The sequence below is a fragment of the Stegostoma tigrinum genome, chromosome 4, assembly GCF_030684315.1.
Source record: "Stegostoma tigrinum isolate sSteTig4 chromosome 4, sSteTig4.hap1, whole genome shotgun sequence".
Taxonomy (NCBI): Eukaryota; Metazoa; Chordata; class Chondrichthyes; order Orectolobiformes; family Stegostomatidae; genus Stegostoma; species Stegostoma tigrinum.
The window spans coordinates 115,466,132-115,484,515 of record NC_081357.1 but is presented as its reverse complement, the minus strand read 5'-3'; the positions used below and the strand labels follow the sequence as shown (position 1 = coordinate 115,484,515).

The window sequence follows — 18,384 nt, the reverse complement described above, 5'->3', positions numbered from 1 at the left end:
ACCAGCCTGGTAGGATATGGCGGCTCGGCATCCTCTGCTGGTCCTGAGAGCAAAGAATGGTCGTCCTCTGCACCAGCTAATCCACCAGGTCCTCCAGGTTCCTGTTGAAGAGTCTTGGTGCCATCTTCCTCTTCTCTGACATCTTATCTGCATTTCCTTCAGTGAATTGGGCAGCTTTGGAATGCCAATCCTTGCCTGGGTGCATTGCAGCATTATAAAGATAGCACAGGCAAAAGGGATGCTGGACTTTGGCAGATATGCACTGAATGGTAAATTGCTGTGAGAAGGTTTGCATGGTAAGATGGGGTGGAAATCAGGTGTGAGAGGCACCACTGGGGAAAGATTCAGCCCAATGTCTCTCTCTGTATCTCCCCCACTCTTAGTTGAATGTAAGGAAATGAGGCTGGGTCATTTCAATTAGTATTCCATCACCAGCTGTAATGTGAATACATCTTCTAATATGGAATAAATGAGGTTGAATAGATTATTAATAGATTAATAATTAGCGGATTAATGGATGATGGTGAGAAGTGGATGCAGTTGCAATATGTTTAGGAGCAAAGCACGATTGGGTCTGATTTTGTGTCTGCCCTTGCTGAGCAAAATTGTAAATGGAATTGCTAAGAATATATTAATGATTTTCTGGCACGATGTTGCTAATCAGCACTGTGCTACATCAAATTCATATTTGCAGCATGTGTCAGCAGAGTATGCAGCCAACACAGTGAATGTGCATCAGCCAAGTGGACTCGTTTTAGTGTCTAAAAGTTTAGTTCTGAGTGAAGTCCATGGAGACACCCTTCAGTGAGGGGTCACGGCACAATAAATCCTCTGATACAATTCCAGGGCATGACAACAGCCATTCATCCACTTGAAGCAGTCAGTGTCAGAAGGTCCATGCCACTACAGCCCTGGCAGCGGCATACTGTCTGCCCTGTAGATCAAGTGTAACCAGTCTAGAGAGTCACACTAAGTCAATCGGGAGCTGCAGAGACATCAGTGTTCATGATCTGTAATCAGACAGCACTTACTATCTCCTATTGTGTTTGTGTAACATGGCTTGTGCTGTAATCATCAGAATATGTCATAGGCCCATCTCAAGGCACTCCATGTCGCTCCTTGTCAGAGTCCTCCACATCCCACTGTATGGTAGAGGTTGCTAAACCATCAACAACTGGATGGATTACAAGGATGTCTGCTGGGAGACAAGAGCTACCCTCTGCAACCATGGCTAATGATTCCATTACTCAGCCTCCTGATTGTTAGTAAAAGTAGAGGTAATACAGCCAATTCTTTGACGAGGACCGACAAAGAGCAGATGACAGGTCTGCTGAAGATGAGGTTCTGAGATATTTTATAGTCACACTTATGGATTAGATGGAACTTAAACTTGGGCCTCCTGGGTCAAAGTTAGGGACACTATCACTGCTTCACAACAGCCCTCAATATGAGGTTCTGATGCTTGGATCAGTCTAGGGTGGATTGGAGTGGAGTTCGTTGCAGCATATTCTCAGTAGAGTGTGCTGCGTAATAATAGCATGCTGTGCTCTGCATAATTGCGGCAGGCAAAGAGGGGATGTAATGGACTCTGAAGAGCTGGGAAAGTGGCAGCTTTCTCCTGAGTAGGAAGATGAAAACATTGAGCAGGAGGAACACCATCTTCAGCGTGATAGAATGCTGCAGCATCAAGCACAACAAGCCAGATAGAACGTCATGGGCATCTGGTTCTAATAGATATGAGCTGGATGTAGTGGTCACTCATTGACTGCAATTTAATTGTTAGTCAAAGGGCAAGCAGGTCTTGACTGTTCCCAAAGATAAATTAAGCTTCTGTTTGTTTGCTTGTTGGTTACTTTGACTTCATCAAACAAAAGTGAATGTTTTCAATTGTTTAACGGCTTTCTAGTATGTGGTGGCATCACATTAACCGGTGAGAAGGTATTAGGCTACACTGGGCATTGTAAAAATAGTAACATTCCATCAGATAGGGCTCTGGGATGGCGCTCAGGCTGGGTGACCTCGGCAGCTTGAAATTATAAGTGTGTACTTGTGCTTGCAATAAGATGTCAGTCATACCAACTGTGGTTGCTGAGAAGTGTTTGTTTTTGTTCCCCCTGCCAGATGTTGACATGGTGAAGGCCAATTCCTGGCTCAAGGTGCCTGACCTGATGCACAACTAGACTTTAAAGATGGCGCTGGTATCAGGCATCATGGGAAATCCTGATGCTGGTGAATACTTCTGTTAAGGGCAAGAAGGAAGATATAAGGAGCAGTCACCATAGGGGCTTGGTGCACAGTTAATGAGGTGAGATTCAGAAAATAGTATGAATAATGTCGCTCATAAGAGAAACCATCTATGAAATTTGCCAAAGTTGACACTTAGGGCTGAATTACCAGAATCAGCAATGTATATATCACCCATGTGCACAGGAAGAGACCAACTTAAATTCATAATATTTTCTGAGTTAGCTTATTGTGCACTTGAGATGTCACTATATAAATCAACTGTCATCTACTGTGTTTTACTGGAGAGCGTCTCATACATACATTTGGGGCAGCACGGTGGCTCAGTGGTTAGCACTGCTGCCTCACAGCTCCAGGGACCCAGGTTCAATTTTCAGCCTTGGCAACTGTCTGTGTGGAGTTTGCACATTCTCCCCGTATCTGTGTGGGTTTGCTCTGGTTTCCTCTCACAGTCCAAAGATGTGCAAGTTAGGTGGATTGCCGTGCTAAATTGCCCGTAGGGATGTATAGATTAGATGGGTTATGGGGGGCTGGGTCTGAGTGGGATGCTCTGAGGTTCAGTATGGACTTGTTGGGCCAAAGGGCCTGTTTCCACACTGTAGGGATTCTACATCTACCACCCTTTACATATCCCAAATACTCTCCTAATTTTAAAACCAATTTCCACTTTGACTCCTTCACCAGCAGAACAGAATCTTTTTTAATTCCTTTCAAGATTCTCAGATCTTCAATTGGCTCATACTTAGCCTTTCCTAAGAAGAGATTGTTTTCCCTCTCAAACTGATTGATATATTGTCACATTTACCTCAGTATAGTGAAAAGTTTTGTTTACAAGCATTACAGGTAGATCATAGGGTGAAAAAAGAACTAGACAAAGCCAAACAAGTTACATTGCACACAGCGTGTGCCAGGCAAGATCAACATTAGCAGGATCAGCCTTATTTGAAGTTAGAGAGTCCATTTATCAAGTCTAATAATGGTAGGGAAAAAGACATTCTTGAACCTGCTGGCTCTTATGAATTTTTGTAAATGTCATCCCAGAGAGCAGTGGAGGAGGATCATTGAATACTTCTAAGGCAGAGATAAATTGTTAACTGTTGAGGGAGTCGATCGTTATTGTAGGGACGTGGTAATATGGAGTGGAGGCTGCAGTCAGGACAGTCATGAGCTCATTGAATGGTGGAGCGAGTGAGGGAGAGCTGAATGAAAATCACAATCCTAGTTTATGTAATTATCTCTCATAATATAACTCTTTAGCCTGTGTAGTGTTCTGGTAAATCTGCACTGGAGAAGTTGTCAGAACAATACACACATGTAGTCTAACGTTTGTACAATGCAGTGATCTTTCCTGTCCCCATATATTCTTGCCCTTTAGTTACAAAAGCTAGCATTCAATTTGCTAATTTGATTATCTTTGCAGTGACCACTACATTTGAGTGATCTGTCTACATGATCCCCTAAATTTCTTTAGGCTTCCTTTGTGCCTATTTCACCATTTAAAAAATACCTTGACCTATAATTTTATTCCCAATAGCTTTAATGAAAACCATATTTGGGAAGGGCACTATGTAAAAAATCATGCTATTGTGAGCTGATTGAATAATTTAGCAATTCAGGAATTGGAAGGGGAGTATTTTTTGTTGTCAAAATGACTGCTTAGTGAAATTTCTGAATTTAATTTCTCTTGTTTATGGATTTATGTATAGCATAATTTTAATTGCCAGGTCTTTAAAGAAGTATTTCAAACTGGATGTGCAAATTAGTAGAGGTATTTTAACCCCTCAAGTACTTGATATTGCTGATGTGCTATATGTGCTTTGTTACATTTCCATTAATGTATTTGAAGGAGATTTAGCATTGTACATCTGTGACCATTTGCCTTTTGGACATTAGCCAGCAGGGATTTTCTGTTTTTCAAGTGGATTTGAATGCTCAATCTCAGAGTACAAGGGGTACACCTAGCCTACCTTATCAACTTTCTCCCCTTCCTTATAGCCCCTTCAGCTACCCTTTACCTTTCTTTTAACTTTTCTCCCCTCCTCTTCCCTTCTGTCTGCTCCCTTTCTCTTCCTATCCCCTTACTCCCCTTCCTCTTCGCCTTTCCTTTGTTCCTCAAAACCTGACAGTGTTTGAATGCATTTTGGGTAATTGATACTTCTTGTCAGGGTTATTGAGTGGTGGTGTGATTCTGCTTTAGATAGTGCGGTACAGTTAGAAACAAAAAGGGTGCCTTGTAGCAGCTGAACATAAAGTTGTTTCTTGCTAAAGAGGTGCTGGCTTTAATTGGAGGCTGTGTTTCAGGTCTCTGCACAAATTGAGCGCATTTTAACGGTTAATATCGTTTAACAGACTGATTCTTCAACTGTAATAATGCCATAGTATCTTGACATATATCAAATAATTCCTGCCAAGCTTATATACAAAGCTATATGAATGACATTGTTATGTTTTTAAAAAATCAAAACAGTTTTAATTTAATAAAGATACATTAAAACATTTATGTAAAGGTTCTGATCAGCATGATTGTTGGCCTAATATTGGAACACTCGATACCAAATTCTAAATTACCAATACCAAATTCCTTTCTCCATCATCGTGGAAGTAATAATTGAAATTTTTATTGGGATGGTGCATGTTTCTGATTTCTGACCTTGACTTCAAATGGAAATCCTGGGGGAAACGTGCAACCTGACAACAATGCTGTTTCTCCAGGGTTTCTACTGAAATTGTTTGGATTGGCAATTGAACATACTTCAATTTAACAAAAATCTGGAATAAAAGCCATGGCCATGTAACCATGCTCATTAAAAGGAGGTGGTCATAAAAACCCATCTGGTTCACTAGTAGTCTTTAGGGAAGGAAATTTACCATCTTTACCTGGTCTGTAGGTCAGTGACAACCGCATCCAATAAATGAATAAAAGAAAGGGCATACATTTAAATGCACTATCGAGGCTGGCATTTTAGGACAGTCCTAAGTTGCACTTCATTGTTCCAAATGCTGTCTTGAGTGATCTATTAACCAAGGGTAATCTGTTTGGTCATGGAAAGAAATGATCCTGTGGCACCATTCCAAGAAAAGCAGAGAGATTTCTTTTGGTCAGTGGCAGGGAAGCTACTGGAGAAGATACTGAGGGATAGGATCTATTCCCATTTGGAAGAAAATGGGCTTATCAGTGACAGGCAACATGGTTTTATGCAGGGAAGGTCATGTCTTACCAACTTAATAGAATTCTTTGAGGACGTGACAAAGTTGATTGATGAGGGAAAGGCTGTAGATGTCATATACATGGACTTCAGTAAGGCATTTGATAAGGTTCCCCAAGGCAGGCTGATGGAGAAAATGGAGTCACATGGGGTCCAGGGTTGCTAGCTAGATGGATAAAAAACTGGCTGGGCAACAGGAGACAGAGAGTAGTAGTAGAAGGGAGTTTCTCAAATTGGAGACCTGTGACCAGTCGTGTTCCACAGGGATCTGTGCTGGGACCACTGTTGTTTGTGATATATGTAAATGATTTGGAGGAAGATGTAGGCGGTCTGATCAGCAAGTTTGCAGATGACACTAAGATTGGTGGAGTAGCAGATAGTGAAGGGGACTGTCAAAGAGTACAGCAGAATATAGATAGACTGGAGAGTTGGGCACATAAATGGCAGATGGTGTTCAATCCAGGCAAATGCGAGGTGATGCATTTTGGAAGATCAAATTCAAGGGCGAACTATACAGTAAATGGAAAAGTCCTCGGGAAAATTGATGAACACAGAGATCTGGGTGTTCAGGTCCATTGTTCCCTGAAGGTGACAACGCAGGTCAATAGGGTGGTCAAGAAGGCATATGGCATGCTTTCCTTCATTGGGCGGGGTATTGAGTACAAGAGTTGGCAGGTCAAGTTGCAGTTGTATAGGACTTTGGTTCGGCCACATTTGGAGTACTGTGTACAGTTCTGGTCGCCACATTACCAAAAGGATGTGGATGCTTTGGAGAGGGTGCTGAGGAGATTCACCAGGATGTTGCCTGGTATGGAGGGTGCTAGCTATGAAGAGAGGTTGAGTAGATTAGGATTATTTTCATTAGAGAGATGGAGATTGAGGGGGGACCTGATTGAGGTCTACAAAATCATGAGGGGTATAGACAGGGTGGATAGCAAGAAGCTTTTTCCAAGATTGGGGGACTCAATTACTCGGGGTCATGAGTTCAAAGTGAGAGGAGGAAAGTTTAAGGGAGATATGCGTGGAAAGTTGTTTACACAGAGGGTGGTGGGTGCCTGGAACGTGTTGCCAGCGGAGGTGGTAGACGCAGACACGTTAGCGTCTTTTAAGATATTTGGGCAGGTACATGGATGGGCAGGGAGCAAATGGACACAGACCATTAGAAAATAGATGACAGGTTAGACAGAGGATCTTGATCGGCGCAGGCTTGGAGGGCCAAAAGGCCTGTTCCTGTGCTGTAATTTTCTTTGTTCTTTTCTTTGTTCTTTGTCCTGAGAACCAATTATCCCTCAAACATGTCCAATAAATTATTCCTCTCATTTCTTTTTGTGGGTCCTTGCTGATATCAAATTAGTTGAAACATTTCAGAATAAACCAATAGAGATTATACCTTCAAGAAATTCATTGATGCCGCATAATTCAGGATATTAAGCTTTGATGTGTTAAATAAGTAATATTTATTTCTTACATGAGCAGTGTAATTGTCAATGTTTGCCAACAATCAAAGCACTGTTTAATGATCACTTCAAACTCAGTGGCAGTATCAACTCATGATTTTTATGAATGTCCATGGCCCTCAAATTGAGCTGGTGCGGAGTATGAACACTACCATGATGACACAAAAGAGAATCAGATCGCAAGCAAACCGATGAAGGGGACTGGCTTCAGACAAAAAAAAAGGAAGCCTTTTAAAATGACTAAGGAATAAAGAAACACATACCAGTTGTTTGACAAATCAAATTTATTTTGAAAAATATAGCAAGACAATTTCCAAGTTAATCTGCCACTTTATGAAAAAATGGATGTGCTTTAGAGTTGGGCTGCAAACAATTATCAAAATCCAAATGGCCATAAAAGAGCCATGGAAGATTTAAAATACACAAAATGAAGAAGTGTCAGAGAGATCATTTTGACAGCACCTTCCAGATTTGAACAGCCCCAAACTAGAAAGGTCTTCTGTGAGTGAAGATATTATAAATGAAATATGCTTAAAATCAACAAATGTTGCAGGTCATGCTGTGTCTAGTCTGCAGTATATCATCATAAAACTACTTGTGATAAAGCATTATTCTCTGTAGTTGGTATTAATGTTTGTCAAATTCAGATGTTGCATCGCAGCTTTTAGATTAGATTTAGCCAAATCTGCTTTCAATTTGTTTCTTAGTACTTCAGTTCTAAGAAAAGGACAACTAAAAAAAGAAGAGAAACTCTGACGTTTCACACCTTTCACTACCACAGAATATCCCAAAGCTCTTTAAAGCTCATGATTTACAGTGAGCCCATGATCTAAATCATCATTATATACATTGTTCCAAACTCACACTGACTTTGAGGAACTAAACGTAAAATTTCACTGTACTCTAGTTGCATGAGAATGCATAACTTGTAATTAAAGTCCATGCTGCTATCTTAGCAAGTGCTTGTTGTAATCAATTGTTGGAATCCGTCAAAAATGAGTAACAAGTGTAGTGCTAAGAAAAGATGCTGTAATATTATGCTAGATGTTGAATTGGGGAGGCGATGGTCTTGTGGTATTATCACTAGCCAATTAATCCAGAGACCCTGTGCATTTGAGTGACCTGGGTTTGAATCCTGCCATGACAGATGGGAGAATTTGAATTCAATAGATATCTGGAATTGGGAGTCTAATGGTGATCATGGAGATATTGTCAATTGCTGGCAAAACCCGTGCAGTTCACTGATGTTCTTCGGGGAAGGAATCAGTCGTCCTTACCTGGCCTGGCCTACATGTGACCCCACACCCACAGCATGTCGTTGAGACTTAATTGCCCTCTGGGCACTTAAGGATGGGGAATAAATGCTGGCCACATGTGACACCCATATCCCATGAATGAATAAAAAAATTTAGAAGAGATAAAGCATAGCGGAAACCATAACAGAAATAAGACATGTATTTTTGTTGTTCTGAAACAACATTTCCCTCAGTTATAGTCCCTGTCCCTATCTTATGCCATTGCTTCTTATTGGGAAAAATTACCTTGGGTAGGCCCGAAATGTCAGCTTTCCTGCTCCTCTGATGCAGCTTGGCCTGCTGTGTTCATCCAGCTCTACACCTTGTTATCTCAGATTTTCCAGCATCTGCAGTTCCTACTATCGCTGGAACTGAAAGCAGACAAGTTGTTAGGACTTGATAGACTGCATCCAAGGGTGTCAAACAAAGTGGCTGCAAAGATAGTGGAGGTATTGATCAAACTATTTGAGAACCCTCTGGATTCCAGATGGGGCTCCAGTGATTTGGAAAACTGCAATTATGATGCCCCTTTTCAAGAAGGGAGGGAAACAGAAAGTAAGGGACTTCAGGCCTGTTAGCCTAGTATCTGTTGGTGAAAAAAATGCTGGAGTCCATTTTTAAGGAAGCAAAAACAGGACACTTAGAAAACATAACACAATCAACATGGTTTTGTGAAAGGCAAATCATGTTTGACAAATTTATTAGGGTTTATTGGAGTTGAGGTAAAGTCACCATATTCTTATGTGACCATAGTTCTGGTTTCTCAAAAGAAAGAGACAATTGAGGGGCACCACGCCTTAGGCGAGGGGTGAGGTTGAGAATGACAGTCTTTCATGATAACCTCAGTTAGAATATAACAGGCAGTGTTAGTATACATGCTCACAGTATTGGGGGTGATGTATTAGCATGGACGGAGGATTGGTTTGCACAAAATACAGAATAATCATTTATGGGTCTTTTCAGGCTAGAAAGATATATTTATAAGTGGACATATTTACCAACCATCCTTTCAGGATTATTTTAGTTTCTGGTGATAATGTAAAATAAGCAACATTGGATTGTCTGGACTTTATGCACAGCACCCACATTTTGTCATGACCTGTTTAACACACTCACCAATGATTAACATTATCCCCTATGAGTGCTGACAGATTGTGACTGCGGTTCCTGAAGTCTGCTGCAGCTAATTAACATAGTACGTTCCTCCCGCAGAAGAACTCAGCTCATGTCAGGGAACAGCAGGCCGTCGGGGGAGTGAGTACAGCCACCCACACATTAACTCATCACAACGATTGGAATCAAACCTGGCCTACACCCCCATTCTGAATTGAGAGGAGTCATTGTGCTTCCTATGGGTTTGTGATCAATAATAAGAATGTGCATTTATATATCATGTTAACAGATTAAAAAGGTTCCGAATCATCTCCATGTCAGATAATGTTTCCCTTATGTTTTTATATTCTTCAGTCTGTTCATCAGCTATCGGGTTCCTCGTCGGAGATCTGAAGGTTAGCTGTACAAGATAGTATGCAGATCATTTAAGTCAGTAACTGTATTGTTTTCCTTCAGCCACTTCAATTTGGTAAAGAACAGGATGGTAATGAGATATCAATCTCCACCATACACTATGGGCAAGATGTTCTGTTATGTCAAGGTATCCCAGAGTAAATTTTGGTGGTGAATTTTTGCCCTGCTGCCATTTAATTTTTGTTGCGGAGTTGGGGATTAATTAGCTCAGGGTGAAACTTCCACCACCTATTGGCTCTTTGCTGTCAATTGCACCACTGGAAGCAGTGGTCACAGCTGGGACCCAGATATCAAAGAAGACTTTTGCTGGAGCTAAAAGAGGTTTGGATTTTGGTGGACCAGACCAACTAGCACAGGGGAGGGGAATTGGGAGCAGGGATGTTGACTGGGACCATAGGTAAACAGGCCAGTAGGGGAAGGGAAACATCATGGGGCATTTGGCTGTGAGTGGGAGGGGTTTCCTGAAGGGACCTTGTTGCTGTAAAGGAGGTATCTTGTTCCTCATGCCCACCAAACAAACAGCAAGAACTGCCAGGTCTCCCCAACATTGGCCTCCAACTGACACTGCAGAAATGGCTGCGAGGATGTAAAGAGGCCTTTTAAATGGCTTGTAAAATTGTGTCAAGGTGGGATGGAACATGGGCATCCACCCTCTTCCCAACACAGTACTGGAGAAGATTAAAACCCTATCTAGTTTTGGCACTTATTCACCATCCCATCATTCAATGTTTTCCCTTGTACACAGAACCCTGGATACATTTGCTAATAATAATAGATGGTGTAATTGACATATAGTAAGCACAAAGCAGAAGGAAGCCAGGACATGCATGTTTGCCGCAAAGTGTGAATTAGCTAAGTGAAGTTACATTAAACATTAGGAAAGCCTATAAATGATGATTTCTCAATTTGCTGTGTAACAAAGAATGCAGTTAGAGCATTCAACAATGTGAAATGTCTGTGGAGCCTCTCGTATAATAAACAGATGGTTAGGAGAGCAGGAGTTGACAGGTCTGCTGTACATCAGCAGTAAGGATTTCACAATGTAGCGTTATAATCTGAAGAAAGTGGGAATTCCAAAAACATTTACAAATCTCCCTCCATTCCTTAAATTACATGTTGCCAGATACTGCATGGATCGTGACAGATCAATGAAGTGAGAACCTGACCTATATGAGAAATAGCTCAGTAGTTTGTGTATTAAGTGCATCATACATTTGAATTCAAAGAGATGATTACATTCTTATTGGTTAGACAGTGACATGGTTAGACATGCTTATCATTTTGAATCTTCCCGATTACATGCTGCCTCTAGACCCCACGACCAAATCAATAATGCAAACCCATTTTCCAGGATCATATTGATTTGTCTTCCATCAGGATCCTGACTCTTAAAAAGGGAATGTACTGCTGCTGTAAGCCAAACTTCTGATTGTTATGTAATTGCTGCAGCACATGAGACAGCAATAACATTTAGATGGCACAACAGAATTCTTTTTAGGCTAGGTCAATACGGCAGCCCAAGAAGTTAGGGGTGTGAAAGTTACATAGTGAAAGGAGCTCTCTCCTATCCTGTGGCTTCAACTGAGCCTTTCACAATACAGACAACAGCAGTTAAGATATCAGGTTTCTGAATTTTGCCTCTTTGATATCAGTTGCACACAAGCAGTGAAGAGACAGCAGTTAGAACAACAAAGTTGCTGGAAACGTTCAGCAGGGCTGGCAGCATCTGTGCAGGACAAAACAGAGTTAATGTTTAATGTCCAGTGACCCTTTCTCAGAACTTCAAGCTGCAGAACTCCAGTTCTGAAGAAGGGTCACTGGACCCGAAACATTAACTGTTTTTTCCTTCACAGATACTGCCAGACCTGCTGAGCTTTTCCAGCAACTTTGTTTTTGTTCCTGATTTACAGCATCCGCAGTACTATTGGTTTTAAGAGACTGCGGTTTCCCAGTGAAGCTAGAGCTAAGCAATATCATGTGGAGGCTGTATGTCTCAGCATTCAATTTTCACATGTTCACAAGTTAAATTATAATCTCTGTCTGTGAAGGAGTAAGTTCCTCACTTGTTGTGACTCAAGAATTAGTGTCACCCAAACCATAGAATTAGGGAAAGATTTCTGTCCAAGAGACAACTCTGATAATTACATTAAATCTCTTATTCAGCACAAAATTAATGAGATTTTAAAAGACAAAACACTGAAATATTATTTTACAAGATGGGCTTAATTTCCTATTTTGGATAAAAAATCATTAGAGGTCCCATTTCCCATAGAAGGTGATGCGAGTCACTTCATTAGAATGAGAAATTTACTTTGATTCTAAACATGATTGTTAGCTTCTGACCCTATTATTGGCAGGAGTATTGTAATTTTTGAATTGCATCCAGTACCAGAAATAATAATGGATAACTTCCTTATTAATGTGGCTGTGTGCCATTAATTCAATTAAGAAACCAAAGGTATGTGATGTACAATTTTTATTGACTACCGTGATCATGATCCTATTTCGTGTTGGCGTGTTAAAGAAGGTGACAATTATTCATTTGATCACCATGGGCAAAGTCATAAGACCATAAGACATAGGAGTGGAAGTAAGGCCATTCGGCCCATCAAGTCCACTCCGCCATTTAAATCATGGCCGATGGGCATTTCAACTCCACTTCCCTGCACTTTCCCTGGAGCCCTTGATTCCTTGTGAGATCAAGAATTTGTCGATCTCTGCCTTGAAGGCATCTAACATCCCGGCCTCCACTGCACTCTGTGGCAATGAATTCCACAAGCCCACCACTCTCTGGCTGAAGAAATGTTGTTTCATTTCCGTTTTAAATTTACCCCCTCTAATTTTAAGGCTGTGTCCATTGGTCCTAGTCTCCCCGCCTAAAGGAAACAACTTCCCCACGTCCACCCCTTCTAAGCCATACATTATCTTGTAAGTTTCTATTAGATCTCCCCTCAACCTTCTAAAGTCTAATGAGTACAATCCCAGGATCCTTAGCCGTTCATCATACATTAAACCTACCATTCCAGGGATCATGCGTGTGAATCTCTGCTGGACATGCTCCAGGGCTAGTGTGTCCTTCCTGAGGTGTGGGGCTGAAAATTGGACACAGTATTCTAAATGGGGCCTAACTAGAGCTTTATAAAGTCTCAGAAGCACATCACTGCTTTTATATTCCAACCCTCTTGAGATAAACGACAACATTACATTTGCTTTCTTAATCACAGACTCTACCTGCAAATTAACTTTTAGAGAATCCTGGACCAACATTCCCAGATCCCTTTGTATTTCTGCTTTATGAATTTTCTCCCCATTTAGAAAATAGTCCATGCCTGTATTCTTTTTTCCAAAGTGCAAAACCTCACATTTACTCACGTTGAATTTCATCAGCCATTTCCTGGACCACTCTCCTAAACTGTCTAAATCTTTCTGAAGCTTCCCTACCTCTTCAGTACTACCTGCCTGTCCACCTATCTTCATATAATCGGCAAACTTTGCCAGAATGCCCCCAGTCCCTTCATCCAGATCATTAATATATAAGGTGAACAGCTGTGGCCCCAACACTGAACCCTGCAGGACACCACTCATCACCAGTTGCCATTCTGAAAAAGAGCCTTTTATCCCAACTCTCTGCCTTCTGTCAGACAGCCAATCCTCAATCCAAGCCAGTAGCTCACCTCAAACACCATGGGCCCTCACCTTGCTCAGCAGTATCCCGTGAGGCACCATATCAAAGGCCTTTTGGAAGCCTAGATAGATAACATCCACTGGGTATCCCTAGTCTAACATACTTGTTACCTCTTCAAAGAATTCTAACAGGTTTGTCAGGCATGACCTCCCCTTACTAAATCCATGCTGACTTGTTCTAATCTGACCCTGCACTTCCAAGAATTTAGAAGTCTCATCCTTGACAATGGATTCTAGAATTTTACCAATAGCTGAGGTTAGGCTAATTGGCCTATAATTTTTCATCTTTTGCCTTGATCCTTTCTTAAACAACGGGGTTACAACAGCAAGTTTCCAATCATCTGGGACTTTCCCTGAGTCCAGTGACTTTTGAAAGATCACAATCAAAGCCTCTGCTACTTCCTCAGCCACCTCCCTCAAAACTCTAGGATGTAACCCATCGGGGCCAGGAGATTTATCAATTTTTAGACCTTATAGCTTTTCTAGCACTTTCTCTTTTGTAATGCCTACCATACTCAATTCTGCCCCCTGACTCTCCCTAATTGTTGGCATACTACTCATGTCTTCCACTGTGAAGACTGACGCAAAGTACTTGTTAAGTTCTGCAGCTATTTCCTTATCTCCCATCACTAGCCTTCCAGCATCAATTTGGAGTGGCCCAATGTCTACTTTTCCCTCTCGTTTGTTTCTTATGTATTGAAAGAAGCTTTTACTATCATTTCTAATATTACTAGCTAGCCTACCTTCATATTTGATCCTGTCCTTCCTTATTTCTCTCTTTGTTATCCTCTGTTTGTTTTTGTAGCCTTCTCAAACTTCTGATTTCCCAGCGGTCTTGGCCACTTTATAGGCTGTCTCTTTTTCTTTGATACATTTCCTGACTTCCTTTGTCAGCCATGGCTGTCTAATCCCACCCCGGATATTCTTTCTTTTCTTTGGGATGAACCTCTGTACTGTGTCCTCAATTACACCCAGAAACTCCTGTCATTGTTGCTCTACTGTCTTCCCCGCTAGGCTCTGCTTCCAGTTGATCTTCGTCAATTCTTCTCTCATGGCCCTGTAATTACCTTTATTTAACTGTAACACCATTACATCCAATTTTGCCTTCTCTCTTTCGAACTGCAGACTCAACTCTACCATATTATGATCGCTGCCTCCTAAGTGTTCCCTTACTTTAAGGTCTTTTATAAAGTCTGGCTCATGACATAGCACTAAGTCCAGAATTGCCTGTTTCCTTGTGGGCTCCGTCACAAGCTGTTCCAGAAGCCATCTTGCAAACATTCCATGAATTCCCTTTCTTTGGATCCACCAGCAACATTATTCACTCAGTCCACCTGCATATTGAAGTCCCTCATGATCACCGTGACCTTGCCTTTCTGACATGCCCTATCTATTTCCCGGTGCATCTTGCGCCCCTGGTCTTGATCACTGTTAGGAGGCCTCATAACTCCCGTTATGGTTTTTTTGCCTTTGTGGTTCCTCAACTGCACCCACACAGACTCCACCTCCTCTGATGCTATGTCATTCAGTGCCATAGATTCAATTTCATTCTTAACGAACAAGGCAACCCCGCCCCCTCTGCCCACCTCCCTGTATTTTCAATATGTTGTGAATCCTTGGATGTTTAACTGCCAGTCCTGAATCATCTAATCTGTTGCCATGCTTTAAGATAGATATTCATCCTCTTAAATAAAATGAGAATAAAAGAATGAATCGGTCCAATGCCATAACATGAAAAGAAGCAGATGGGCACATTTAATAGAAAATCCAAACAAAACCAACAGAAGCTTGGAACTAAGTAATTGTATCCACACTATCCATCAACACTAGAATGCCTGCAATATCTATCAATGGCAGAATGTCTCATAAGTACGAATGGAAAGTTTGTGCTTTGACAGGCTAAAATGCATACTGGATTAAAGGATTATCTTTATTCATTCTCCCACCTTCCATCTGTCACAAGGCCTGAAGTGGGGATATTTGCCAATGATTGGTGCTGATCATTGCACATTCACAGCTTCTCAGATACTGAAGCAGTCCAAGTTAAAATGCAACAAACCTGGACAATATCCAGACTTAGAATGGCAAGTGGCAAGTAACATTTGTGCCACACAAAATACCAGGCAATGAATATCTCCACTATGAGACAACCAGTCCATCATCCTATGACATGCAATGGCATTACCATCACCGAAAACCCCATCATTAACATCCTGGGTGTTACCATTGACAGAAACTCAACTAGATTTACCATACAAAATACAGTGGCTACATGAACAGGTCAGAGGCTAGGAATACTGCAGCAAGTAACTCACCTCCTTACTCCCTGAAGCCTGTCCACCATCTACAAGGCACTAATCAGGAGCATATCGGAATACTCCCCACTTGCTGGGATGAGTGCATCTCCTACAATATTCAAGGAGCTTGATACCATCCAGGTCAAAGCAACTCACTTGATTGGCACCACATTCAAAAACATCCATTCCTTCCATCACAGTAGCATCAGTGTGTACCATCTACAAGATGCAATATAGAAATTCAATCAGTACCTTCCAAATTCACAACCACTACCATCTATAAAGACAAGGGCAGCAGATACGTGGGATCACCATGACCTGCAAGTTCGATTCCTTGCCACACACGGTCCAGATTTGAAAATATAACCCTGCTGTTTTACTGTCACTGGGTCAAAATCCTGGAATTCTGTCCCTAACAGGATTATGGGTCTTCCTATTCCAAATGGACTGCAGCAATTCAAAAAGGCAGCTTACCACCATCTTAAGGGCATCTAGGTTCAGGCAATAAATGCTGTCCAATGAGCCACATCCACATTCCATGACTGAATTTAAAAAAAAAGTGGGAGAATGAGCTATAGCATTAATCTAAAAATAGTCAGAGTTCAGAGTTCTGTGTCTTGTGTCTGTGACTCAGGATTTCTTTGAGCCCTGGTATTGTGATGCTCTCCAGGTATTTTGCTTCTTAATGAGTTCAGGCCATCTCCAGTATGGTGGATTTGTGAAAAGCTCAGCATGCTCTAACTGTATGTTTCAGGAAGCTGGAGTGCAGATGCACTGCACTTCTGAAATTTGCCCTTGCAGCCAAAGCATCCTTTAAGACTCAAACAGTCCAACTGATGACCAATCTGCTAGAAACATGTACCTTTATCATTGGACTTCTCTCAAGCTGTTCAGGCTGTTGATCATTTGAACTGTTATAGTTCACTCAGGAAATCCAAGTTGCTGTGGCAACATTCCACTTTTCTATGCATGTTGTAGGCTGGAGCCAGGAACAGTGTGATCGAGGCTCCTTCATATGGAAGATCAGGAATCTCTCCACTTCTACTCGCTAACTTGGATGGATTTGTAGGTTGACAGGCATAACTTGTTTGAATGCGGTATGCATGAACCATTCCTGACTGCCAAGTCCCAGGACAGACCTTCAATCCAGGGCCTCTGACTAAAAAACAGGGCCATCACACTGTGCACTACAAGATCCCCGTGTTCAGGCTGTTATAGTGTCATTATCATGGGAGCATGACATCAAAAACTCTCCATTGATTCTAGTAGTAGAGAAGGTCACAACATTCCTATGCCAATTATTTGATAAAGCTATTCAATTTGATCCATGCTTCCATTCTTTACTCAGCCTTATTAATTTTTCACACCGTGTACATCCAAGCTTTTGTTCTTTGAAAAGATCAGAGGGATGAATACTCCATAATAACTTCTAGCATATCTGGCATTGACAAGTAAGATCCGATATATGTTTTCAGGCCCAATATGCAAATTCAGAGTTGACAGCAATCCTGTTGAGGGCACTTTCTATGGAGGTCCCAAAATTGTTTCAGCATCATTGATTGCAACCTGGCCTTTGGTAAAGGTAGAAACCACAGAAAACTGGACAGCCTCATCTTCATTGTGGAAAAAAACCCATAAATAGTAAGAACTGCAGATGCTGGAGTCAAAGATAACTCAATGTGGAGCTGGGGAGACACAGCAGAACAAGCAGCATCAGAGGAGCAGGAAAACTGACATTTCGGGTCAGGTCCCCTCTTCAGAAATTGGGAGGAGTGGGGAAGGGAGCTCAGAAATAAATAGAGAGAAGGGATGGGGCTGGAGAAGGTAGGTGGGCTGGTGATAGATGAATGCAGGTAGGGACTGGTGGGGATTGGTCAGTGAGGTGGCAGGAGCAGATAGGTGGAAGAAATGGTGGAAAAACTTGTCTGGTTCCTTACCTGGTCTGGCCTGAATGTGACTCCAGACCCATAGCAATGTGGTTGACACTTAACTACCCCCTGAGCAATTAGGGATGGACAATAAATGCTACCTAGCCACTGATGCCCATATCCCATGAATGAATAAAAAATGGATTTGACCTCCGAATGGTGAGGTTTGGCATTCAATAAGTCAGCAATTTGTGCTTTTGGATAATGTTTTGAGATTTAACATGCACCTACATATCAAATTCTGTCAAGTTTAGATTATCCTCACATGATAATTGACATGACGTGATGTGACATGACAGACCACTGGCAGCCCAGATGCAGTTGGGTGTAGTTTTGCGGAAGAAGCTCTAAGCAAGCCTAGATCTGTGAGAAAGTCATTACAGTCAGTTAGGTTTAAAGGCAGGTGCTTTTTTGTCAATCTGACTGTGCTCATTAAAGGATTGGAATAAATGCCTGATGTGCGGTCAATCCTCTTGCAAATTCTGACTGCCTGTTCAACATCAAGTTCTGTGTGAACTGAAATTACCAGCAGTTGCAAAACAATGATTCCACAACAACCTTGGCTGTCTTCTCTGGTGAATCCATTGAGATTCTAGAGTTCTCCTCAGCTGTAAACTGAGCATCAAGACAAACAATTGGTTTGGTGTTAAGACCATTCACATTCTTTACCCTGTAGCACAAATGCACATCCCCAAACTCTACGTTGCTGGAATCCTTAACTGCAGTATTATCACACCAAGAATTAT

The 18,384-nt window shown here is 41.6% G+C and overlaps 1 long non-coding RNA gene across 1 annotated transcript in view; it reads left to right on the top strand.

Annotated features, from left to right (window-relative positions):
* LOC125452557 (uncharacterized) overlaps positions 1 to 9,550 on the top strand; it is a 40,323-nt gene extending 30,773 nt beyond the window's left edge. The window contains exons 2-3 of the long non-coding RNA XR_007247572.1: positions 2,122 to 2,305; positions 9,415 to 9,550. This is a non-coding gene — a long non-coding RNA (uncharacterized LOC125452557). The remainder of the gene's footprint in view (positions 1 to 2,121; positions 2,306 to 9,414) is intronic.
* Positions 9,551 to 18,384: the final 8,834 nt, after the last annotated feature.